The sequence below is a fragment of the Ursus maritimus genome, unplaced genomic scaffold (genome assembly GCF_017311325.1).
Source record: "Ursus maritimus isolate PB19 unplaced genomic scaffold, ASM1731132v1 scaffold_27, whole genome shotgun sequence".
NCBI lineage: Eukaryota > Metazoa > Chordata > Mammalia > Carnivora > Ursidae > Ursus > Ursus maritimus.
This window is the reverse complement of record NW_024425230.1, coordinates 16,151,509-16,178,667: the sequence shown is the minus strand read 5'-3', so window position 1 is coordinate 16,178,667 and position 27,159 is coordinate 16,151,509. Positions and strand designations below refer to the sequence as shown.

General features: G+C 51.2%; 1 protein-coding gene across 3 annotated transcripts in view; it reads left to right on the top strand.

Annotated features, from left to right (window-relative positions):
* The window catches only part of SLCO3A1 (solute carrier organic anion transporter family member 3A1), a 295,788-nt gene that overhangs the window by 172,358 nt on the left and 96,271 nt on the right, over positions 1 to 27,159 (top strand). The gene's annotated exons all lie outside the window — the stretch shown is intronic.

The following is a 27,159-nucleotide window of genomic DNA, read 5'->3' as shown; positions in this document are numbered from 1 at the left end:
GTGCTCTAGGCACCGTGTCCTGCGGTGACGCTGGCACCGTCCTCCCCTGCGGCCCCGCCCAGTGTTCTAAAGTCCAGAAGGGAGCGGGAGCGCCTGGACAATGCTACCAGCCTCTGCCATCGCTTGGGCCTTAACTGGGCCTCTCAGGACAGTAGGGTCGTTCCTGCCAATATTGGCAGGTGGGCGGCTGCTAAGGAGAGCAGAGGGGGCATCAGCCTTTCATCGCTGCCCTTTGGCTGAAGGTCTCAAGCATCAGTGAACAACAGAAGCTTTGGGGAGCTGTGTAGAAGGCCCAGGTCCAGGCCTCACTTTTATAAAGCCAGATCGACTTGGTCCGTCTGGGTGGTGGCCTGGGAATATGCATTTTTGACAGGCAGCAGGACTGATTCAGGTGTCAGTGGTTCGAGCAATCCTAGACCTCTAGGTGCATGTCTGATTGGTCCCCAAAAGCTGTGGGGTCTGGGCCGAGCTGGCCTCGGACCTTCTGCGTCCTCCTTGGCAAGGCCCAGCTCATGTGGCCGCTCTGAGCATTACATTGAATGCAATGCTTTGTAGAAAGTGTCCAGCCTACAGAGGGGCTCAGTAAATGTTAGTCCTTGCCCTTCCTTAGAGCGACCCTGGCAAGAAAGAGAAACGGATTTATTTCAGATTTCCTAAAATGTAGGACAATGCTTGGTCCCCATTAACCCTTTTGGTGCTCATGATAATACGAGTATGTTTCCATCATCCAGTGAGTGTTTATCCAGGGCATTCACCTTACCAAGCAAGCATTTCAGATTTCAGGGACAGGGAGGGAGACACAAATGATGGGTCAAAAATAGTTTGTAGCACCGAGCACCAGAAACTCTGTTTTTGGAGGTGAGACTTCAGTGCATGAGCCTAATAATGTTTGCTAAGTAAACGGAACTCTTAAGCAATCAGCGAACAGACTGAAGAAGATGAAATTGTATGATCTTTTGTACACAGGAATTTAGAGGAAGGGGAAAGCAATAGTAGGCTATGCCCACCCTTGCTTCTAGAATGAACTGTATGGTCATCTTGACACATTTATTTTTTAAAAGAAGCTCTATGCCCAGCATGGGGCTTGAACTCATGACCCCAATATCAAGAGTTGCATGGTCTACCCACTGAGCCAGCCATTTGCCCCAACACATATATTTTAAATGCAGATGGAGACTGGCGGATTTCACCGAATAGACGTGTCTGTGTGTGTGATCAGAGCCTTAGAGTTACAGAACCTGAAGGGATCTACACTTACCCAGAGAAGCCACCACCTCCCACCCTTCCATCCACCTCCCAACACATGGCCAGTGTTAGAAATCAGATCCACGAAGGCCCAAGCTGGAGTGTCTAAGGTACAGAGAGGGATTCCGAATTTGAAGCCTATACACACAGAAGGTGTGTGAAATAACATTTAAATATTTAACTTACATCTTTTAGGAGATGCGTGTGCTGTAGACTCTTAGCTGGGTGAGACTGGATGCGTTTGAATTTAATCATTGGAGGGTTGGCAGGGAGAAGTAGGGAGGTTAATTTAATTTAGTAGCCCTGTGGGTTAGCATCAAAGTCAACGGTGAGCAGAATGCGCCTTCTTGAGAGAGAGAGAGTGGGAGTGGCAAGTAGTCTAGGCTCTCAGATGAGCCCTGGGCAGCTTGGAGGGTCATCAGTGGCGGTCCCCAAACCTGGTGCTGTCTTCTCTCAGCCACGTGGTTGCCGTCGTCCGGCTGGGTTCCCATCTCCACCGAGCTCTTGGCGTCTCTCCTAAAGCCAACACTTTTACTCTCCTCTTCACTGTTACCATCTGAAATTCACATGGTGTCAACAACGTGCCAGGCACTGGCTGTGCAAAACCTAGTCCGATCATTTTGCCTAGCAAACCTAAAATTGATGTTGAAAGTGAAAAGGTGTTGACTGTTGGCCACAGTGGTGAGGAAAGACGGAAGGGGTTGGCTGTGACCGCTGTGCTGTGGCACCTAGAAATGATTTCTGGAGCACCAAGACTGTCGGCCCGTTGTTGGGGGGATGGGGCTTCGTGGCGGCCTTAGCTCGTTCACGCACCTCTGAACACTACGAGCTTCGTGGCAAGTCCCAAATGATTCAGGGGGCACTTCCTGCGTCAGAGTTGCTCACAGAGGAACCCAGCGTGGCTTGTGGTCATCAAGCACAGAGAGTGGGCCCTGGACTGTCTTCTAGGGGCACGGAGATGGGGGAGTCAGAGAAGGTATCACAGAGAAGCTAAGCCTCCGAGGGGAATCGGAGTCCACCGTTAGACTAGAGTGGAGGGCAGGTGGCGGGGGCTGGATAGTGTGTGCCTGGATGGGTAGGGCTAAGTATACCCCAGAGTAGCGCATTGAAACCTGGCGAGCACAGGACCCAGTCAAGGAGAATTAGAAAGTTAATTTCCATTACGGGGAGCCGTGTCCCCCCACCCCAGGGACTTAGGTGATCCTTTAGGCCACGCCAAATCACCTGCTGATTCTAAGATGTATATTTTAGGAGCATGACTCAGGTGGTCATGGAGTGAAGAGAAGGGATAGATTCTAGAATACAAAATGACTAGGATGAGCTTCTGTGTTCTGGGTTAATGGTATGATTTTGGGGGGGCACCTCCGAGTGACTCAGACTCCTGGTTTAAACATCCGACTCTTGGTTTCAGCTCCAGTCATGATCTCAGGGTTGTGAGAGATCATGTTGGGCTCCACGCTCACTGGGGAGTCTGCTTGAGATTCTCTCTCTGTCCCTCTGTCCCTCCCCCCACTCATGGGTGTGCTCAGATGCACACTCTCTTTCAAATAAATGGATCTTGTTAAAAAAATGATATGATTTCTTGTGACCCATCTTTGTGCTGTTGACACAGCCATGGCTGTCTGAACACCTGGGAGTGTTTGGCCCAGTTGTTTGGGCTGTGATGTTAGTAATTGTCCCAAGCATGTGTTTGCTTTCCATAGATGCCCGTTGACCTGACTTTGTTTCTTGGCCAAGACTAGACCTGGCGAGGCTTTCACCCCAAGGGCGAGCAGTTGGAAGAAGTGCTTGGACTTGTTTCAGCTTCAAAACTAAGAGTGTAGACGGGAGGAGAGCATCACCCAGTGGATTCTAGATTCTCTGTCTCCTCAGGGCAGGCCAGGAAAACCAACAGTGGCCGAGTAGCTGGCTCCTGACAAATCCTCGGTATCCTTCCTGCATTAATTATATGTCAGCATTACTTGGGTTTGATTCTGAACTCAGGAAGAGGCTCTTGATAAATTCGGTTGTGGGAAGAAGCCAATTTCCTGACGATCAGAAAGGAACCCCCCCCCCGCACTCCCTCCCCCCTCAGACTTCGGGACCACATCACACAGTCTCGGGGGCTGTCTCTCTGCAGCCTAACCAGAAAGAGCAGGTCCCAGGTATCAGGACTGCCAGCCCCTCACTGACCCAGGCAGCCTGATGGAGGTCAGGTGCACCAAAGGAGACCATCCCTGGGCCACCCTGCCCCACCCCAAATGGAGAATTCAGTATCGCATAAACATAACGTGATACCTTTTCAGCAGAGCCCAGCTTGAATGCCAGCTGGTGAGTGGGCTCCATGCACAGAACTTGGTTTCCATTTGCATTATTTTCCTAGATAAGCTGCTCACCTGGTTCCTGGTTCACATTTTCCCATCCACCGCATCTCAGCCATTTTTAAAAATTATTTCCAAATAGGGGTGCCTGGTTGGTGCAGTCGGTTAAGCGTCTGACTCTTGGTTTCAGCTCAGGTCATGATTTCAGGGTCATGAGGTCAAGACCCGTGTTGGGCTCCGCACTCAGTGGGGAGTCTGCCTGAGATTCTCTCCCTCTGTCCCTCCCCACTGCACAGGCACGCTCTCACTCTCTAAATAAATTTAAAAAATTATTTCCTCGTAGTGATAATCACTTCTGTATATTGAATGTCTGCATTGAATGTGTTGGGTGTTTTCCATGTGATAAGTCATTTAGTCCTTAGAACTCAGAGAGGTTGAAATTGTAACCCTGGTTGTGGGGATCAGCTCAGGGAGGCTCGGAGAAGCTTTAGCAACGCTGTGGGTCTCTATCTCCTGGTGGTTTTTGCTGGGCTTCTGAGAGCCTCCCAACCCTTCAGCCTCCCCTGTCTTAAAAGGCACTTTGGTCTTGCCCTGGCTCCGCCTTCCAGCTTCTGTCTGGTTCAGGCCTGCTCTTCCCACAACCATACCTAATGGCCCCATGGCCCAGTAAACCAACTCCTGGCCTCTCAGGATGAGATTCAGAGGTTACTAGTGGCCCCTGTCCCCTCACCACCATCACCCTCCCTGGAATGCTGTCTTCTCTCCGCTTCCTGGGGTGGGGGGTGGGAAGGTGCCCTTCCTCCCCTGCTGATCACTGCTTCTTCACTTCCTGGGCCTATTTCCTAGACCCCTCTGGGAACTCCTCCCTCACCCTGTCCCGATAAGCCCCAGCTCCAGGTGTTCTGTCCCCCGGACCAGTAGCTCCAGTCCCCTTCCTTGGGGCTTCCATCCCTGCCACATCCTCGGTCTCTCAGGCCAGCCAACGGGAGGCACCGGTGGCTCCTCCCAGCCTTTCCCTTTGCAAGTCCTGCTGGATCTCCATTCCCAGAGGCATCCCAACCCTAGAGCTCCTGTCTCCAGACCCCATGACTGTCAGGGGCTCCTCCACGTCTTCCTTTGGCCCCCATGCCTCAGGCCATCCTGTGCTTGGGCTGGTGCAGCCCTGACAGCCCGTCATTACATCGTCCCACTACTCAAGAGCTCCATGTCATGCTTGCATTGGGTCCAGCCCGCCTAATGCTCCAACTTCTTCACAAAGTGCCACTCCGTCCGTCCAGGGGGACTTTTCCCCCACCTCTAGCTCCCAGGGTGCTCTTTGACAGAGAAGCGGGTCCCCCGAGCCCACCCCGACCCCATCCCCACACCTGCTCTGTGGTTCCATCTGCTCTTCCCCAACCTGAGCCGCCCTCTCTGCTTGCTTCCATCCTCCATCTCTAGCCATCTCCCAGGCCTTGGCCCCACACCTGCTTCCTCTTACTTCTGACATTTACAAATGCAACGTATGTCCTCTCAGAATAATACGTGCTCGTTGCAGGATATGTGTTAAAGTACAGAGAAGTATAATGAAGAGACTAAAAAAAACTTACAGCAATTTCTGGGTGGTGGAATGATACTTTGTATTTATCAAAGATTAAATGTACATGTATCTGTGGAGCATATATTTTTTTTACCTAATTGGAATTGTGCTGTGCATTTTATCATACTTTATTCTTTACCGGCTCTGAGAATGTTCCCTCCCCACCAATTTATCTTTAAACGGCATTTTTAACAAGCTGTGTAGTAACCCATTCTGTGGACGCGCAATTGATAGGTTTAGCCCGTCTCCTCCTGCAGGGCTTTCTGTGGCTTCCAGCATCTTAGCATCAGAAATACCAAAGGTCTTTGTTCCCTAACTCTAGCTGTTTGTTTTCTGTGTCCTATGGTTTAGCCTTTTTTTTTTTTTTTTTAACGCGGAGGCAAATTGCACTTACTGAGCTGCTGCTGTGTGCTTAGCGTTCTCCATTCTCATGTAAGCCTCCGAGCCACTTTGTGAGGAAGAGACTTGACTTCAGTCATCCAGTTCTTAGATTAGGTGGTCCAGAGGTGGGCACAGCCCTCGATCCCAGATCCAGCCCCCATTGCCCCGCCCTCCGTGATGGCGTGAAGGATGCACAGGGGTGCACACCTGTGGGCGTGCGCGAAGACTTAATGAAGGGAGTGGGCAGCCTCTTTCTTTTACCATCCCCTCCCGGCTGGATTAGATGAGTGTCTTTGCAGTGAGATGCACACCTCCGGGCTTCATCTTAGACCCAATTAGGGCTGGAAGGGGCTTTCTCATTTTATAAATGAAGATGCTGAGGGGCTCACCAGCCATCCGCTGTGTCAGGGGATAGGCTGTATTGGATAGCCTGTGGTACATGCAACATCCAACCCTCTGACACCCAAATTCCAAATTGACTGTTAGCTGGAGCTCCTGCTGCTGTCCCTGCCCGTCCATCACACCTGGGGACTGGCGCTGGCATTCAGTGCTGGCGGAGCTGAGTTTGCCTTACTCCACTGGACTCTGAAATAAGGCTGCCACCCCTCCCTTCTCCCGGGGCAAAAATCAGGAAGCCCCGTAGGCTTGGTGAAACCCTGGCTCATTTCCCTTCCTCTGCCCTTCCTTCTGCAGAGTCCCAAGTACTCATGGCCAAAGCCACTCTGAAAACCATCACGTTCTCTTCTGTCATGCTGAGATCTAAAGCCGTCTTCCATTGCTCCAGTGACGTTGACTTCTCTGTGCCTAAGGTGTTCATGTTCCCTCTCCCTCTGCCCAGCATGGTGATTATGAGACCCTTTGTATAAAGCTGGACCATCTGATAGGTCTTTGGGAGAACAGCCCCAGGCACAGCTGAATCAAGGGGAGAAAAACAAGGGTGGGTTCCGGGTGCTACTGTCCTCCCCAGTGCTTCCCCCTCCTCCTTTTCCAGCGGAGGATATGAGCAAGTAAGTATGAAGCCTTAACCCTTCGCTTTCATTTTCTGCAGAACACAAGGCATTTTCATTACTCTCAAGAAAAGGAGGTTGAGGTTCAGGAGAGGAGGTAGGATGGGGGCAGGAGGCTAGAGGACGAGGAACTGTGAGGAGACAGAGGGCCTTGGAAGGGAGCCACTTTAGAAGTGCTGCTGCTGGTGCAAAATGTGGCCCTGTTGTCACTGGGGAGGAATTCCCCGCCTAGTTGACGGCAGTGATCCAGACTTTATAACAGTGCTTCTCAACCTCGGCACTACTGACATTTGGGGCTGGATTCTCTTTTGTTTTGGGGGCTGCCCTGTGCCCTGTAGGATGCTTAGTAGTATCCCTGGCCTCGGTCTCCTAGTTGCCAGTCACCCTCAGCAGATGTGATGAGCAAAAGTGTCTTCAGACGTCATCATATGTCCTCGGCAGGGGCCCGGCGGGTAACTTCTCTTTCCATCTGCATTGAGAACCATTCGGCAGCTTTCCTGGGAACCTGGTGCTTTCACCTACCTCGACTCCTTGAATCCCCACAATAACTGCATGAAGGGAGTGGCATCAATCCCATTTTACAGATAAGGACACTGAGCCCTAGAGAGGTTATGTGTGAGTGGATAACAGTAAGTTCTAGAACCAAGATTTGAATCCAGATTGGTCTGACATCAAAGCGCATTCTCTTAGAGGTATGATTGCAAGGAAAAGAAAAGCCACTGGTGGGGTTTATTTTGAGGATACTGCGGGATATTTTGCAGGCAGCTCAAGACAGGGAACGAGGTATGATGGGGTCTCACGGAGATAGAGTCGGCATGTTGGGAGCTAAGTTCACGTGCTCGTCTCTTGGCACCCCAGGGTTGAGCTTCTGCCTGGGTCTCTGCACTTGGTGGCTGGAGGGATGCCCCTGGTCTCTGCTTCTCCCACGGCGTCCATGCTAACCCTGTCCCCAGCCTTGTTAATATGCTTCAGTCTATGTGTCAGCAATCCAGGTTCCCAGGAGAAACAGTGCAGTTGGCTCAGCCCCCCGGGGGTGAGTGGTTTGCTCCCGGTCCAATCCTGTGTGTGTCAGGGATCTGGGAGCTGAGAGGAGGAAGTGATTGGCTTCCCCTATACCCTGAGCCCTTGTCGCTGCCCCTTAGCTGCCCTGGCTGGCCCATCACCATGACAACGGAGGCCATGTTCCCAACACCTGGAAGGCAAGGGCTTTACTGACCAGGACCTAGGCCATCGTGTCCTATAGAGTGAAGCCACGGGAAGTGTGAGCAGACACATCTGTTTCTTCCATTTAGCAAACAAGTGGAGCCAAATCAGCCCCCCAGAAATTGATCTTTACCAACACTTAATGAAGAGTTAGCTGGTTAATAGCCCATGACAAATCCAGAAGCTGTTAGGGGTCTGACAACCCAGACATTAACAGCAGCAGTGGCCAATTTCCAAGAGATTACTGACATTTGGGGCCATCCAGGAAGACATCCGGGAGGAAATATTCAGAGTTGTTTCAGGCACAAGGAGGGGGGGAGGGAGAAGAGGAATAAAAGGCAGCTTGGTAATACACACTGACATTGGCATCTCTGAGCCAGGGCACAGGTTGTTCGAGGAGACTTTTAATCATAGGAGAGCTAAGAACAGAAGGAACAGTGAATCTCAGAATTTCCTCGAGCTCAGAAGGAATCCAACAGGCCCCCAGAGACCCAGAACCCCTTGATGTCATCTAGGGTTAGTCCGATCCTTGCCCCGTGACTGGGTGACTGTCATTGTGGCTGATCTGTAGCCAGCACACTGAGGTGACTATCCCGTGCCAATGAGCCCGGCCTCTTGTTTTGCTGTGGGTGCTGTCGTCTGCTTCTGCTAGGCATTCAGCAGGTGCAACAGTGAGCCCACTGTGGGCGGGCACTCGGCCTGGCCTCTACCCTTGTGGAGTCCTGGGCACAGAGGAACGACTGGCTGGAGGGTAAAGAGGATATTGCAGTGTGCTGTGAGTTCCAGCAGGGCTAGGAATAGCAGATGTGGGGGGACTTTCTGGGTTATCCCTAGGGACACGGAGCATGGTGTACCGTGTAGACATTCATAAAAGGGACTCCCGCACTCCAGGAGCTCACCCTGAGTGTGGTGGTGAAGTGGTCAGAGCCCTTGCCTTCACTGTTCCATCTCTGTCGTTAAGTGCCCTCAGCTCTGTCCTCAGTGGCCTCACTCTATCTCCTGTTCACTGGCCACCACCACTCCCAGCATCTTCTGGGTCCACCCCATCCTCTGTTCCTCGCACAGCCACCAGAATCGTCTTGTGTGCCACATCCCTGCTCAGAACGTTCCATAGGCTTCCTGTTCCATGTAGGGTAAACGCAGACTGCTTATCATGAACCACGAGAGAGAACCCCCCTTCCTCCTGGACCTGTATCCTTCCACTGGCTGTCCGTGGTGATGCAGCCTGCCCACCGGTTTGCTGTTCCTGGGACCCTTGGCGCTCACGCCCAACAAAGACTTCACGTTTGTTCTTCCCTCCGTGTGGAGCTCTTGGCCGCCGGAACCTGCTACCTTCTCATCTGTCGGGCCTAAACTCAAAGCCACCATCTCACTACAGACCTCTCTGGCCACCCTTCCAAATTTGCCTCTCACTCCACGCTGACTGTCCCATTTTCCTCTTGTTTTTTCTTCATAGTTTTTAGAAGTATCTTGTCCATTTATCTGACCGTAGAGCTACAGAGAGAGGTAAGCAGTGCACCGTGCTTACGGGCCACAGTGAGGGGAAGGCTTAGGTAACATCTGATTTGGGACTCGAAGTGTGACCTGCTCAGTTGAGATGTGGTTGGAAAGGATTTTAGGAGAGGGAACAGCACGAGCAAAGACGCAGAGGCCAATGAGCGTGTCACCTTCAGAAAACCACTTTGAGGCAGCATGCCCATCACCCAGACAACACAGGAAGGCACAGTGGGAGTTGGTGGGGGGCTGAGACCCCACACCGGAGCATCTGGACTTCACCCTAGGGACAGCGAGACGTCAGGAGTGCCCAGGAGTCATGCGCTACCTCTCCTGGATTTGCTCAGTGGAACCAAATAGGGTTTGAAAGTGAAGTTGGGTTTTTAAAAATAGGCAGAAGTGGGGTGCCTGGGTGGCTCAGTCAGTTAAGCGTCTGCCTTCAGCTCGGGTCATGATCCCGGGGTCCCGGGATCGAGCCCCACGTCGGCCTCCCTGCTCCACAGGGAGTCTGCCTCTCCCTCTCCATCTGCTCCTCCCCCCCACTTGGGCTTGCTCGCTCTCTCTCTCTCCAATAAATATAAATCCTTAAAATAAATAAAAATAAGGAGAAGTAACTGGGGACCAAGTGTGGTGAGGAAGAGAGAGGGTGCTGAGACCAGGAGATCAGCTTGGAGTGAGAAGCAAGGAGAGGCTTTGGGGTAACAAGGACTTGTTGTCTGAGCCCCTCTTGAGCTGAACAGCCCTGTGGCATTCCCGTGCACCGGTCTTTGGGAGATCGGCGATGGCCGGGGGACAGCTGCAGAAGCAGCAGCCTGTTCCAAGAAGACACGCACATTTTCCACTGCTGGTTTTCTCCACCTCTGGCTAGCTCGAGCCGCACGGACACACAAGTGCCGCATGATGAGGGTCAGATGCTCTTTGTAATTCCACAGCGATGAGTCTTTTCTGTAACATCCAGATGTCAGTGCTATTTGGGGCAGATGTTCTGGGGAGCAGTTGCTGATGACCTCACGAGGGTGTGACTTTAAAGACCAAATCACACAGCCTCGGTGAGTAAAGCCAGGCTCTGCTCTCCTAGTCCCTGTGTTGCAGGGCCTCCCCCTCCTTGTCGAGGTGACCCCATACCACCCCTGCTGGGGGGCCACCAGCATGCCTTCAAGCCCTCCTTGACCCCAGGCTGCTGGGTGAGCTCAGAACGTGTGCGAGTGGTGCTGGGGCCTTTAAGAGACTTTTCCAGAGACAGCGTACTTACGCTCTGCTGAGGGCCTTGTTCCCATCCTCCTTTTTGGGCAGCCCTTTGCAACCAGCTCAGCCTCTTAACCTGTCTGAGGTTCTATTTCTTCATCTGCAAATACATAGATAATAGATAATTTCTTATAAGTAAAGAAAAAATAAAGTAATACCTACCTGGCAGAACGGGCAGAGAATCTGAGAATCCGGGGAGATCCTGTGTGCCGTGGCGTTTCGCATTCTGGAAGGTGCCATACAGACACTAATGATCATGGCAGCAGGCTTCTAAGTATGGGATCGGGCCTCTACCCTAAGCTGTGCAGAAATGGGCTGGCATCTCGGGTTCATCCAGTCTAAACCCCAAGCCAATGAAAGAGCCCTTTCTCAGGGCTCTCCAGCAGGGCATCTCCAGCCTCTGCTTGGATTCCTCCTGTCCTTGGGAGCTCGCTCTTTTCCCAGGTCCCCTATTCAACCACAGACAGGGTTCAGAGATAAATACACTCCATTCTGTGGTCCCTGACCCCCTGTGATTCCCAGGTTCTGGTTTTCAGGGGCTCCAGAGCTTTCCACGGTGCTTTCCAGGGTGGTGGCCGCTCCTGAATGTGGTTACTGAGCGCTTGAGACGTGGCAAGTCCGAACGGAGATACATTGTACCGAACGGAAATACCACTCTGGATTGCAAAAGACTTACAATGAAACAAAGAATAGACAATCTCATGATTTTATACATGTATAAAGAACATTTTCTATGTCACTTCATTTTGTATTTTCATCTTTTACATGTTGAAATAATTTGGATGCATTTAATTCTAGAAAATATTAGTCAATTTCACCCGTTCACTTTTACTTTAATAATGGGACCGTTTGAAGAATTTAAATTACATCCGTGACTCACATTAGGCTTTATTATTATTATCGAACATGCTGCTCTAGAATTACCCAAAATAAACTAGATCCAGCCTTTTTCTCCACCCGTCCTTTAGGTATATTAAGATACGTATTTTATGCCCCAAGTCTTGTCTTCTCGTCTATCCCCACGTATCCCATAAGCACTGCTACGTGCCAGACAGCATGTTAGGGGCTCAGGTGGGATGTGATAATGAGCAAAGCAGGCTTGGTCCTTGCACTCTTGGACCTATGCTTTGATGGGGGACATAGACCTCTGTCAAGTCTCACAAGCAGGACTGTGGTTCCAGGGAAGCAGGGCAGGTCTGTGGTTCCACATGTGGCCTCCTAGCGCCCCATTTCCCTCCTTTTTAGTACATTTGTTATTTTACAATAAGCTGACATTTACAGCAAAGCTTTGAAGACAGTACAGAGAATTCCCAGATGCCCTGTGCCCACTTTCCCCTGTTGTTAATGTCTTGTGTTCGTAGAGTGCATTTGCCACAACTAATGAACCAATAACGATGCATTCTTATTAACGAAAGTCCACACCTTTTTTAGAGGACATTAGTTTTTAGCTAATGCCCTTTCTGTGTCCCAGAGTCCTGTTCAGAATACCATGTCATTGAGACGCCGTGTCTACCTTAGGCTTCTCGTGTCCCTGAGGGTTTCTCAGACTTCCCCTGTTTTTAATAATCCTGACAATTTGAGGATTGCTGGTCAGGTATTTGGTAGGTCTCTCAGGTGTGATGTGTCTGCCGTTTTTTCTCATGATCGACTGGGGGGTACGGGCTTTGTGGAGGAACAGTGCAGAGGCACGGGGCCATTGGCAGCCCGTCCTATCAAGAGCACGTACTTTCAACATGACTTATCACCATTGATGCTGACCTCGATCGCCTGGCCGAGGGAGCGTTTGTCAGGTGTCTCCACCGCAAAGTTACTCTTTCTTCCTCTTTTCTATACTGCTTTTTTAAGGAAAGAAGTCACCGTGTACAGTCCACAGTTAAGTGTTACGTCCCGCCTCCTTGAGGGCAGAATGTCTACGTACATTATTTGGAATCCTTTTGCATTGATCCATTCTCCCCCATTTGTTTAGTCACTGACCTATGTCAGTACAGACTCGTGAGTAGTTATTTCACGCTTCGGGCGAGGATGCAATACTACTTTATTTTGTTGTTCCAGTTGGTCCAACTTGGGGCGTTGGGTGCTTTTTCAGTGGCTCCTCTATCCTTTTGACATGTCCCCATCCATGTAGGTTTTTTTGTTTTAGTTACTTTTGTTTTTTGTTTTAAAACACTTCCTTACTTTCTGGCACTACAAGCTATAAGATGTTCCAGACTCATCTGGTATTAAAATAAGGATACTTTTCTTTTCTTTTTTAAGTGTGTCATGTTCTGCTTCACAAAGGGCTTTTATTTTTTTAATTTATAATAATTTTTATTATGTTAGTCACCATACAGTGCATCCCTAGTTTTTGATGTAATGTTCCATGATTCATTACTTGCATATAACACCCAGTGCACCATGCAATACGTGCCCTCCTTACTACCCATCACCAGTCTATCCCACTCTCCCACCCCCCGCCCCTCTGAAGCCCTCAGTTTGTTTCCCAGAGTCCACAGTCTCTCATGGTTCATTCCCCCTTCTGTTTACCCGCCCTTCATTCTTCCCTTTCTTCTCCTACCGATCTTCCTACTTCTTATGTCCATAATTGAGTGAAACCATATGATAATTGTCTTTCTCTGCTTGACTTATTTCACTTAGCATTATCTCCTCTAAATAAGGATACTTTTTGCACTTATCTTGTGGAGTTATTCCAAAAACTAAATGAGTTACTACAAGTAATGCTTTTCCCCCTGCATACTTTTCTTTATTGAGATATAATTGACATAATAACATTATATTAATTTCTGGTTAAATATCTATGTATTGCAAAGCAGTCATAGCAAAAATCTAGTTAATGTCCATCACCACACAGTTACAGGTTTTTTCTCTTGTGATGAGAACTTTTAAGATCTACTCTCTTAGCAGTTTGCAAACACAGAGTGCAGTATGATTCATGTCACGTGGTGTCTGTTACATTCCCAGTACTTATTTATTAAACATTTATTTATTAGAGTGTGCAGGGGGAAGAGGCAAGGGGGGGAGAGAATCTTAAGCAGACTGCCCACTGAGCACAGAGCCTGATGCGGGGTCAGTCCCATGACCCCAAGATCATGACCTGAGCCAAAATCAAGAGTGCGACGCTTCACCAACAGAGCCACCCAGGTGCCCCAGAACCTATGTATTTTGTAACTGGAAGTTTGTACCTTTTGACCCCCTTCACCCATTTCACTGCCCCCTATACTTCTTCAATAAAAAATTTTTAACTGCCATATCACTACGCTGAGATTTGAGTCAAGCAAAAGAGATCCAATTTCTTTTATCATGGAAATTCCTCATAAGTCAAAGCTCCTTGTTCCATACCTGTGTTCTTTCTCTCTCTCTCTCTCTCTCTCTCTCTCTCTCTCTCTCTTTTTTTTTTTTTTTAAGATTTTTACTTATCTGACAGCCAGCGAGAGAGGGAACACAAGCAGGGGGAGTGGGAGAGGGAGAAACAGGCTTCCCAGTGGAGCAGGGAGCCCGGTGCCAGGCTTGATCCCAGGACCCTGGGATCACGCCCTGAGCCGAAGGCAGACACTTAACGACTGCGCCACCCAGGCGCCCCTCCTTTTTCTCTCTAATGCAGAAGTTTCTTTCCCTGTTGATTCTCATGTTGTGTATCCTACTTCATTATTGCAGCCTGTCACAATCTCCCATAGTCTCAATTCCTGACTGTCACTTCATAGCCTCCCCCCCATTTGACAGGTCTCACCCTGGCAGACAAGGCACCGCCTGGGCCACACGTAGTGCCTTCACTCTGCCATACCATCAACCTGTGGGAGTCTCCTTGGGGCCCTCTGTTGACCCCCATCCGCCATCTTGAATCAAGGCTATGAGGAAAGACGTTGGGTCAGATTCACAGTCTGTCAGCTTTCCCCTAATTTATTTAATCTGGTGACCTTATAAAAATAGGAAAGGAGGTTGGTTGGGTTCCGTTTGTTTTCAGGAAATCCATTTCCACTGCTGTTTATTGCCTTTTTTTTTTTTTGGCCTTAAATGTCCATGAACCATTGGTGAAATTCACTCTGTAATTTTACTGATGTCATTTCCAGAATCTGCCTGTTGGTCTCTACAAACTGGACACTTGCCTAGTGCTGGTTTTGTGGCATTTTCTTTGTTTTGACATATTTTTCTCATGCAGTCTCTGTGTGCTTCTGAACGTTGGTCTGCATCCAGCACCTGGGGCGAGCAAGGGTCCTTGAAGTCATCGGAAAACATGTTTAGAAGTTTTCTTTTTTTCTTTATTTCTGTGTTCTGGTTCCCTCATAACCACTTTTGTTCATTCTTTTGGGGTTGAAGAACTTTTTCCTTGATGTAAAAAAAAAAAAATACAAAATCGTCATTCAGTGAGTTTGATTTCTTGCTGAACCATCTGCTCTAAGTTGAAGGCCCATCTTTTGCTGCTGCTTCATCCTGCTCCAGAAATGCCTTTTGGAGGTTTTCCCCTTTCCAGAACCTCAGCCCCTTCTGGGCTGTAACAGTGCCAAACCCATTGCTTAGAGGTTCCTACCACTCTCCTATATCCACCCTTAAAAACAGGTCATTCCATCTGTCGTCCATCATTAGCATTCTCAGTTGATCTGAGTTCCCATTTTTTTTAAGATTTATTTATTTTAGAGAGACAGACAGTAGGGGGAGGGGCAGAGGGAGAGAATCTCAAGCAGACTCCCTGCTGAGCACAGAGCCCTCAAGGGGCTCGATCTCAAGACCCATGAGATCGTGACCTGAGCTGAAACCAAGAGTCGGAGGCTCACCCGGCTGAGACACCCAGGCGCCCCTGAGTTCTCATGTAAATTATCAACTCCTCTTCCCTGTTGCCTCCTGTGTGGGGTTGGGGAGACTTCATTTCTGAGGGGCTCCCTCTCTCTAGAGTCTGACTCCCTCCAAGGTCCTTACCGATGCCAGGATGGGGTGGGTCCATCCCAACCTTCTGCGCATCGTGCGCTGGGGAGAGAAGGCGGCCTCCGTCTGCCTAAGGACACTGCGCCAGCAGCAGCATGACTGGCTTTCAAGGGGCACCTGGACTTCACCATCCCCAGGGTCCCCTCCAGCACCCAGAGTTGTTGGGGGGGGAGAACAAGTTCATCTCCCTCCCCTTTTTGTGTCTGGAGTATGTGGCTTTTAGTGGCCTTCAATGTTGGCAGTCAGTGGATTCTTTCGTCGTGGATGGACAAATGTCAGGCCCCTTCCCCGCCCCCCACCCCGGCCGGAAAATACGTTCTCAAATATCTTAACAGTCTCTGGGTCCATCCCCTTCCAGTAGGCAGCAATTGCCTGCCAGCTGCCCTGCTGGGCCGTCAGAGTGGCCAACCAGCTGCTCTTCTGCTCCCGCAGCGGCCTGGGGGGAGCCTGGCAGGCCCAGGAGTCAGTGCTCGGCTCCCTGTCCCGCTGCAGATAGGAAGGCTCGAGCTGGGGCAGGGCTGCCGAGGGCAGGGTGGATCCCATGTCCCCTTCCCCACCGTCTCCTAGACAGCGTGTCCTCTCCCTGAGCAAAGGGACTCCAGGAAAAGCCAGCGCTGGAAGGAGGTTATTGTATTTGTTCTTTCTACTTTCGAGCTGCCTTCTTTTTGCTGAAAATAATGTTTGGAGCGAAGAATGCTGGCAGGTGCCAGACATCCCATGCAGTGCTTAGAGAAGAAAAAGTGCTGTGGATTTTCAATCAGAACATTGAGGTGGGCCTCGGCGACTAATGTGCCTGAGTTCCTGGAGGTTGGACACTCCTGCGTACATACACAGAAGTCCGGTCAACCCCTGAGGACCCTGCGTCCCAGAGAGATCGCTCCACCTTAGGACTGGAGAGCCCTGCCCAGCCTAGCCCCGATGCCGCTCTTCAGTCTCACGGTCTCTTGGGTCTTCAAAGAGCAGTAAGAAGGTAGGCGCGTGGCATCCAGACGTTGGCATGATCGTTTGCTGCTTCTCGGTGCAGGTCTCCTGTGGGACCTCCTAGGCCATCTTAGGAAGTACTAATGGTCAGAGGCGGCCTGGATCCTCAAAGTAGTCCCTTCCCATCCCCCAGTGGACAAATGAGGACACTGGGTTGCAGAAGGGAGGGGTGGAGGTTCATGGCTGCAGGGGACAGCAAGAGAATAACAGAACTTGAACTCGTACCCAGTTCTAATGAGTGGTGACCATGGGGAACATTAAATGAAGGCTTACGCTGTGCCAGGCAGGGTTCAAGGCTCTTGGCATTGGTAATCTCGCATTTTTATTGTAACTCTGGGAGAGATGTAGTGTTGTCCCCAGATTTGTAGGTGAGACTAAGACCCAGAGAAGGGAGGGGACTTGACTGCGGGCACACAGCTGGGAAGGGGTCAGGCTGGACTTGAGCCTCATCACCGCGGTTGTGTCTTCAAATTCTGATTGTGCTGGATTCCTGTCTGAGCAGGTGCACGTGTGCGTACACACACACACACACACACACACACACACACCTGCATCCCTGGATGATGGGGAGTATAATTCCACATGCTGGGAAATGGAGATCGAGTCCCGAGGGTCTAAGTTCAGTGTCCTTTCTACTACGTAGAGTTAAGAGCCCTGTGAGGTCTAACCTGCCCATAGAGTTATATGCGGGATTCATTTCTTGAGTTTTTCCCCCTTTTAGTCTTTGAGTTAAAATCAGCCAGCAGGCTGAGCTCCTTGCTTCAGCCCACATCATCAGTCTGTTCCCTCCAAGCAGGCCGGCCTTCAGATGACCTCGAAGGCAGGATGCTGTTGCCCTTTGGAGTGTGAGGCCACTGGGTGGCCTCAGGTGACAGTGGGCGAAGAGGAGAGCAAGCAAACATGGCCTGTTGTTCCATCCACTTAGGGACACTTGCTCTCTGGGAGCCCACGTCACCGCAGTCCCCATGGGGGACACTTGCCTGCTGAGGTCTGCAGTTGTGGTCATGCCCTGGAGCTGCCCCAACACAGTACCACGAATGGGGTGGCTTCGAACAACAGAGATGTATTCTTTCTCCGCTCCGGAGACCAGCAGTCTGAGATGAAGGTGTCCATAGGGTCAGTTCCTTATGGGGGCTCTGATGGAGAATCTCTTCCATGCCTCTCTCTCGCTTTTGGGGGTCGTTGGCAGTCCTTGGTGTTAATTGGCTTGTAGATACATGATGCCACTCCCTGCCTCTGTCTTCGCATGGCTCTCCCCTCTGGGTCTGGTCTCTGTCTCCTTTCTCTTACAAAGACATCAGTCATTGGATTTGGGGCCCACCCGGGTGATCCAGGATCATCTCATCCTGAGATCCTTAATCCCATCTGCAGTGTAATTTCTCAGTAAGGTCACACGTGTCTCGCCAGGGCTGGGGTTAGGATTCGAACATATCTGGGGGATGCTATTCAATCCACTCTATCAGTGTTCCCTCATGCTTTATGAACAGTTGGGGAAGCTGTAAAGGGTCTTGGAGTGGGTGAGAAGGGGGTGAGCCCTTCCTGCCCCAGCCTCCCAAACAGACAGACCCAATGCCTCTTTAGGGGATGAGTCCCATCGGAAAAGAAAGGCTGGCGCCAAGGCCCTGGCACAGGTTTCTAAAAAGGGTTGCCTTATCTTTTCCCGGGAAGCAGATGTGTGCCCCCCGCCACTGGGCTGGTTCTTCCTCCTGCCCTGAGGCAGGGGGCTGGATTCATCGACCTTCCAAAGCCCTTCCCCCACCTTAACACGCATCCCCTTCTCTGGCAGCCTGTGTACGTCCTCGGAGACGGCCCACTACCTCGTCTGTGTCCAGCGCCTCGCTCCAGGTCTTGGCAGGACACATGCCTGGCCTGTGGGGGAGCGTGTCGCATCCCTCGTTACCCAGCCTGTGAGCTGTGGCTGGCGACGTGCCCCTGACCAGATGGCACGTGAGGAGCCCAGTGTTCCACGGTCCACAGGAAGCCGAGCAGCGGCTTCCCTGGATCTAGAAAACAAAACCCTGGAGGGGTGGAGGGGAGGGGGCGCCGAGGCGGTGGCCTCTACACGGAGGCCTTCGTGAGCACGGCGGACCCGGTTACGGTGTCGGGCCGGCGTTGAGAGCTCTGGGGCTCTAACGGCGCGGAGTGTGTGCGGAGAAAAGCCTGCGGTACGTGCTCGTTAGCACGTTGGATCTAAGCTGCCGCATCACTGCTCTTTACGTTCTGGGGTCCGCCGAACCCCAGGCTGCACCTTACACAGGTTCATTGTGCTTACTGTTTGTGGATTGCTGGATGTGTCCCCCTTGGCTCCCTCGGCGCTGGGTCTGGTACGTGGCAGGTGTCCTGTAAGTGAGTCTTGCTCTGGGGGGCTCTCCTTCCTTGGGTCTGGGAGTGTTTGGGGGTCGACTGGCTCAGGCCCACGGCTCGGCCCCATCAGAATTTCAGGGCCACAGGTACCAGATGGAGAGCTGGCAGAAAGGAACCGGGACCTGGGTGAGAGGGAGAGCTCAGCTGAGCTCCATCCTAGGGCTCGAGTCTGCCCAGAGCCCGGTCTGGCAGGACCTGTCCCATGGCTCCTCACAGCCTGACAAAGAAGATGTTCACCCCCACACTCCGATCTCCTCCAAGTCTTCTCGGAGGTTCCTCCTCTCCTTGCTCTTTCTTTGTGAAGTGGTTCAGGGTTTTTCCTTTGCTTTCCTCAGCGGACTGCAGGAGAAGGGAGGGGATCCCTGCCTGCATGACCTTTTCCTGTGATTTGCTCACATGAGGCCGCAGGCTCACCTTTTCTGACCTTGCTCTTCCGGGGGCAGGACAGCCCTCCTGCCTCTAAGATGAGCAAAGGAGGGGAAGAGCAGAGAAAACCCAGGGGGGCTGTGAGCCAAGAGGCCGGAGTTGGCAGTGCCTCCTCGTTCCATCTGCGCACGAGAAGGGCATTTACTCGGAGGAGGAAGAGGTGACTGGATATATTCAGGGGACCCCTGGGCTATCGGTGTCTTGAGAATTCTGGTTAAGAGGTATGAAGCATGGGGGCGCCTGGGTGGCTCAGTCGTTAAGCGTCTGCCTTCGGCTCAGGTCATGATCTCAGGGTCCTGGGATCGAGCCCCGCATCAGGCCTTTCTGTCTTTCTCTGTCCAATAAAGAAATAAAATCTTAAAAAAAAAAAAAAGAGGTATGAAGTACGGCCCTTTGATAATCCCCCAGAATAATGCATACCGTGGGTTCACAAACCGGGACTCACTTGAGCGCTCATTCACGGATACTCCCTAACCACTTGCTGGGAGGCAGGCCCTGCGCTGGGTACGAAGGATGTACAAAGCCCGGTCCCTGGTTTCTTAGGTGGTATAGCTGTTACACGAGCTGATTCTAGAACTAGCCTTTTCTGGGTTCAAATCCAGTCTCCATCACGAGTTCCTATATGACCCTGAGTAAGTGGCTTAACATCTCTGGTGTCGAACTTCTTTTACTTGTAAAATGTAGATGAAAATAATCCATCTTCCAGTGACCTTTTGCTTATTATCTCCAGTAAGATCAGAGCACCGTGTGTGCACTTGATAAAGCTTAGCTCTTGAAAAGAAGATGTGGAGGGGACTGTTGGGTGTGAGTCCTCCTGATGTCTCGGGAGCTAGCCTCCTTAGCTGCTGCTGAGGTCTGTGCGTGGCCTGCGAGCGGCATGTGTGTTGCCTGTGTGCCTGGATGTGGCCCCCCTTGGGCACGCAAGAAGGAGAGCACCCTAGCTTACATCAGCCCCAGGCCTGGAGAGCAGAGGACCCCAGAGTCAGCCCTCTTCCTTTCTGTATGGGAATACTGTTATTTTTTGCTAGAAAGTTCTCCCGAATGTTACTCGTGTCAGCCTCAGGGCTGAGGTTGAATTTCTGTGACATCCAGTCCTCTCAAGATGGGGATGGACAGGAGTTCAGTCCTTTTGCATCTGGTGCCGCTTGGCCTGGGACCCAGGGATCAGCCACACAGGCCTTCGTGTCATGTGGTCAGACCTACAGTGTGGTGGCCGCACAGAGATTATGGGCAATCACACATTTGTTCTCCATCCCTAAATGAGGCCTAAGAAGTCTACCTTGACTGCATCAGATGGTAAGAGGGAGTTAGAAACTCCTACCTTCCACTGGACCAGGGCATAGACTGTTCCGGAAGGATTGGTTCCCATCCTTGTCTCTTCCATCAGACTGCGAGCTCGATTCCAGTTTCAACAGAAACATAGCAAGACCTTTTTTTTTTTTTTTTTTTTGGTCAAGTCTTGTGTGGTTCGGTTCATAACATCCTATCACACTATTATGAAAAACAAAACAAGATGTGGAAACACTCAGCTGGGAGAGGGTGGGGGATGTGGAAAGAGGGAGCACAGGCTGCCAGGTGGCTGCCCTGGGACTCTCCTCCATGAGGGCCCAGGCAGGGAGGCAAGGTGTTTCCAGGGCTCCATGTACACTCTTCTCCCTACGCCAGCCCTCAGGCCTCCCTCAGCCTTCACATCCCGCGATCAAGGAGGCACCCGGCAAGCACACTGGCATAGAAGTGCTACTGACTAAAAAATACTTCCTTTCCAGATGAATTTGCATGTTTTAATTGAAGGCGGATGCCTTAAGTTAATTCAGCACAGCAGACTTGCTTTAAGTATTTATTATTCTCAGAGGAATAAGATCCTGAGAGCTCAGTAGGGCCCTTAGGGGCAGGTGGGGGAGGTGACGTTGGAGCTCCGTATGGACTTCATGGGGATGGCTCTGGGGCCGCCAGACCCTGTCCAGGTCAGATCGGTCTCTGAAAGGCACACAGACACAACGTCCCGGGGTGTGCTGTGTCAGGAGGGGGACTCCGGGAAAGGCCAGACGGTCTTGTGAACTGTGCAGGAAAGTGTGAATGAATTTTCAAGGGGCTGGTGTGGTCACACTTGGGTCCTGGAGAAGGAACCTATGTCAGCCCTGCGGTTAAAAAAAAAACAAAAAACTAAGGGTCGGACTTGGCGAGTGGGAGACCAGTTGGCCCAAGATATGAATTTCTAATTGTGGGCTTTTAGATCCTGGCACACGCCATTCTGGAAGGCACTAGAGGGCGGTGAGATTGGAGCCCAGAAGCAGTCTCTGACACCGAGGCCACTCTCTTTGGCTCTTGCTCACACGGTCTGCTCAGGGCTCAGATGGAGGCCCACGGAGATGTTCACTGTGGTTCCTCTGCTGGCTGGTCATGAAGGCTTTCCCTGGAAATCAGCGTGCTTGGAAGCCGCTGGCTCCCATCCGACCTCTCTCCCACCCTAGGGCAGCTCTGGGAGGGCACCTGGATCAGGGCCTGCTTGCCTCCTTCAGCTCCCTTTCGATAAGCCAGGAGGTGCAGTCTGAGAACTGGGCCAGTCCTGAGGTGGGAGTTGGTGAGAAGAAACCAGCAGGAGAAAACATCAGCCCAGCCTGTACTGTCAGATCTCCCAAAAAGGACAAGGAAAACGGGCAGCTAAAAATAGCCCCTGAGGGCTAGTTCAGGTCTGCTTGTAAGTACTGAGCTCCAAGCTAGAGGGAAGTTTAACCATTTAGGAGCCCGGTGTGCTATGATGTGTTCCTGGGGCACCTTTCGAGGAGGCGGCCATGACAACTGAGCGTGGGCCTCAGCAAAGACGAGCGTGTGGTAAATGTGATAGGTGTTCCTCAGGGCCCCTCTTCTGTAGAGATAACCAGTTAAACTCATTTTGGTCAAAATCCTGGAAATGTGAGTGGGGTCCCTGTAATGGCATAGTGGGGTGACTATTACTTCAAAGCCAGACAGGCCTGGATTCAAATCCCAGCAGCTCTGCTATCTGTTGGCTACCTGCTAGACCCCTGGGCCAGTGTCTTAACTTCCGGGAGCCTCTCCTTCCCTGTCTATAAAATGGGAACAGTAAAAGCCATTGCAAAGGATTATCAGGAAGATTGAATGAACTCATATAAACCCACTACCGGGGGCAAGATGAGGGCTCTGCCTACATTCGTTCCCTTGAACTAGGGTCACAAATCTTTTTCTTTCAAAGTCATTGAGGGGCGCCTGAGTGGCTCAGTTGGTTAAGCATCTGACTCTTGGTTTCGGCTCAGGTCAGGATCTCAGGGTTGTGAGATGGAGCCCTGTGTGGGGCTGTACACTCAGTGTGGAGTCTGCTTGGGAATCTCTCCCTTTCTCTCCCTCCCGCCCTGCCCCTCTCCTTGCTCTCCCTCCCTGCCTCTCAAATAGAGAAATAAAATCTTTAAAAAAAAAAAAAAAAAGTCATTAGGCTAGGCACTGTTCTGAGTTTTTGCTTTTTCCATGGATTATCTTGTTTAACCCTTAGGGCAGTGTTACAAGGCAGGTACTAAAGGTGTCCTCATTTTATAGAGGGAATGAATGAGATTTGGGGATGTGTTTATTCTGAGCTTCTTAGTGATGGAGGGCAAGTTAACCTTTCCAGCAGGCCGACCTTGCAGCGTCAAGCCACGGGCCCTGCATTAGATAGACAGACTCCTACCAGGGCCCCGCTGGGAGTTCAATAAATGACCCCCCGTGGTGAGCCCCATGGTGGAGCTTAAGCTAAAGGCTGCTTCAGGGCCTCTGACATCTTCCCCTCCTCCCCTGCTTGCAGAACTTTCACCAGAGCTTAAGAATCCATTGGCTGAATTGGAGTCTCAAGTCCCTTTTTTTTTTTTTTTTTTTGCAAGGAGAAAAGAACAGACTAGATCATTTAGTTGCATTGCCATAAATATGTGGCCAGCCTTTCCTGCATTGCCCCTGCTTCCTGCCGTAATTAAAGAGGGTCCATGTGCTCAAACCCCATTACAGCTCTTTTTAAAAACCTCCTTCTTTCTTCTCCCTCCCCCCTTTTCTTTGCAACAATGTTATTGAGGTATAATTTCTATACCATAAAATTCACCCATTTTATGTGCACAATTTACAGAGTTGTGCGGTCATCACCACAATTGAACATTAAAACATTGACAACTCCCCTATTTCTGTTTAAAAGTGGAGAAAGTGTTAACATGCTGGTCCTGTCGAGCTCGTGATTAGAAAGTAGAGAATAAGGAAGATCTGCCTTAGACGGCTAGAAGTTCGTCTAGCCAGGACGTGGTTTATGGGCGGCGGTCACAGGGGTGACACCGAGGGGAAGAGTAGGGCCTGGTCACGTCCACTGTGCGTGTGGGAGGCCCAGGTGTTGGGGCCATGTTCGTGCCCCCAGGGGGAGCACATCCGCATCCGTGGGCAGAATTTCTGGGAGAACATGAATAGCCTCAGGAGAGTTGACCTCCTGGATCCTTCTTAAAGGAAGCGGGGAGGAAAAGCCTGGCCCAAGTTCAAATCCCAGAGGGGAATTGGTACCAGAGGGCAAATGTCCTTGTGATGTTCTTCAGGTCTTCAGAGGAGGAGCGATCCAGGGGGAAGACCTGCAAAGACAGGTTTCAGTCCTGGCTTCTCCAGTGACCCACCCTAAGCCTAGTATCCTCTTCTCAACATTGGAGAAAACAGTTGTTTCTGTCCGTGACATTTTTGTGAAATGAAATGACAGTGTGCATCCAAGGGTTCTAGGATATAGTAAGTGCTCCGTAAGCATCAGTGATTGCTGTTATTAGTAAAGATAAAGCAGCATCCGAGGGAGGCAACCCTAGAGACCCATCTGGCCCCCTAGGGGAGATGGCAATGCATTTGGTGGTGGGTTCCAGTTCACTTTCTTCTGTTGACTGTATTCATGCGGCTCTGGCAAGTTGCTGGACCTCTCTGAGCCTGTTTCCTCATCTGGAAGGTGGGCCTAAGAATGGTGCCTGCCTTGTAGAGATGGGGCGGGATCAAACGAGACCATGCACGTAGAGCTTATACCCTGGCTAAGGTGCCGGACCTGCCAGGAGGCCCATCGAGGTTGGCTGTTCTCTGTGGATATTAAGGCCCCTGTTCCTCAGTTAATATCAAAGTCCACGTCTGGACGAATGCATGAACCCTTGCAAGCACAGGCCTAGTGAAGAGCCTGATGAGAATTTGGATGCAGTTCTAGGGTGTCTGGGAGTCTCAGCTCGCTAGTTCACACCTTATATGTCCCGAGGGTTCAGCAAGGTGCCTCGGGAGCCACCGAGGGGGGGACGGGGATCAAGTGGGCTCACCCCGCCCCCTTTAATCAGACCATCTTTCTGTGCATTTGTTTTCGATTGGCCTTTTATGTGAGGTTTTTTGAAGAAAGACTTCTGCAAAATAGAGGAAAACAAGTTTGGTCTTTGCTAGGCTAGAGTATCTCCAAGCACGTAAAGCATTGCGGTCCTCAGACATCTTTCTCCAGGGAAGAACCTCCTCGTCCCTGAGCAGGGGTTCCAGACATGGTAGGATGTGAGCCCCAAGCCCCCAGGCAGCAGGGCAGGGCCTGGGTGGGCTGAGCCCCCTAGCAGGAGAGGGTAGCCTTGTCCATTGACCTTGGAGGCCATGCTCATGTCCCTGCCTTTGCACTTGGCATGACCAAGGTAAGAGGTGCTGTTTTAGGGCAACACCTGGAGGGGATCTGTGCCAAGAAATGAGAGCTTGTCCTTCCACACCGAGAATCTCCGTGCACTCCTCACCATTGGCGGGCAGAGCAAACTAAGCCCTCAGAAAAGGGGGACAGTCCCTTCCAGCATCCTCATTGCTCACATCCCATGTTGTGGCCTCTTGCAGAAAGCCTCTTCCTCACTAGTTTTTGCAAATCAGGTGTGGGCTCTCTCGTTGTCAAGTTCTTACCAGCTTCCAGCTTGTGCTTCTCTTCAGTGTCCACAACAGATTTCTAGGAGTTCCAACCTGTTTGCCACATTTTACATAATTGCTTCTTGTTCTCTGAAACTCCGCCCCTCCCGAGCCTTTGACCATAGGAGACTGTGTGGCCCTAGAGGCCTCGGTACCTGCCTGGATCTCACTTCTGCCACCAAGAACGCAATCAGCAACTTGAGAACATGGTCTGCTTTGCAAGACCATTCTCCCAAAAATGGTAGAAAGGGTTGAAAATGGTGATAAGCACCTGCTCTGTTGAATCAACTTGACAACTTTTCTGGGAGAGCTTGATATGTCGCAGCTTGCTAGGGATTCGGGGCCTTAGGGGTGGTTACAAGAACCCTCCTCTTGGGCCTTTCATGGCCTAGTAGGGTCCACTGCATTACATGCGCCCAGGGAGCTACTGGGGTAAAGTTCCTGGAGCATGACTCTTCTCCCCAGAAACCTTTCTGTCTCCCTGCATCTGTATACAGACTAGCTCTGAGCCAGGCACTCTGGGGTCCCCTGTGATCCAGCCCAGACCAGTTTCACAGCCCTCTGCTCTGGGCCACATCCGGTCCCCACCTCCCTCCCCTTCCCGTGGGGTGTTCTCAGCCCTGCATGCCTTCCGCTTCTCTCAGCCTGTCAGCACCCAGCACCTAGGTCCCAGGCCACATGCCCTCCATCCCTGAGGGAGAAGGGAGGGAACTCACTGCAGAGGACGGCAGTGGATGGGATGGTCCTGCCCTGGATCCACTTCTCTTTGGCTTCTCTTGTCCTCTCCGAACATACATACAAGGGACTTCTCGCACATTGGCCGTCGGGAGACCTAAAGCACGGTGTGGTTAAGGTGTTAACCTGGCATCAGGTGTTACCAGCTGGGTCATTTAGATGCATTAAACATAGCCTGACTGCAAGTTGACCAGGCCACACCTTTTGGGACTGGCTTTCCAGAACCAGGCTCATCCACGCAGACGACTGCTTTCCTTTGTAGCTTGCAAGTAATGATGCCTGGCCCCAGCTCCCTGCTGAGGTCACCGCTGGGTGACATCAGGGGGTGTGGACCTGATTGAGTTCCATGGTAGGGACGCATGAAGCTATTCGTGTTCTTTATAATTGGCATTGCTTTCAAAGCAAAACTTAGCAGTAGACCGGCCGTGATGGAGTCAGAAGTGAGACTTTGCTGCCCAGCAAATCGTGTACGAGATCCCCAACCACGTGAGGCCACCCCCACCCCCACCCCGCTCCCACTTGCAAGGATGAATCAGATGGTTTACTCTGTTCTACTTTCCTCTTCAAACAGGAAAGCAGAGTCCAAACCTAATTAAGACAGCACTTCAAGTCTGTAACTAAATTCATTCACAGCCTGACTGCACCGGGGCACAAAGCTATCTCTGGCTGCCTCCGATTGCAAACCTGACTCAAATGGTTATCATTTATTCAGGTTGGAGCTACTGGCGGGATTAAAAAAAAAAAATACACCTGTTCTTCTCATGCTTGGTGGGGCCACTCAGCTCCAGTCACTTTGATCCCGGTCAGTGCAACGGCTCCACGTCAAAGGAAGCCCCAAAACACGCTCATTAATTAACAGCTGCAGGCACTTGGAATGTTCTGTCCGAATGGCGCGAACAGCCTCACTCCTTTGGCGGCCAGAGCTAGAAAGTAGAAGAATCCCAAACAGAACTCCTCTTTCGAGCTCCTGCTAGCTCTCCCCTCTCACACAGGCTTGGAAACCGTGCTGCCGAGGAGTTTCCAGCCCTGTCACTGACTCGCTGTGTCACCCAGGAGATCCAGAACCTCTCTGGGCCTCACTTGCCCCATCAGTCACGCACTAGATTGCACATCTGTTTCAGGGGGTGATTGTTAAGAGAGCCATAAACATTTGGGATTCCTACTCTGTGCCAGGCACTGTGCTGGGCTCTCAGGAGGTGAAGAGCAATAGGATAGGCCTGCTTGCTCTCAGTTCCCAACCAGGAGCACTGTTAGCCCCAGGCGACATTTGGCAATAACTGGGGGGATTTGGGGTTGTCAAGACTGGGGGCATCTCATAGGCTGAGACCGAAGGCGCTGCTAGATACCTACAATGCATAGGACAGCCCTCCACAACCAAGAATTT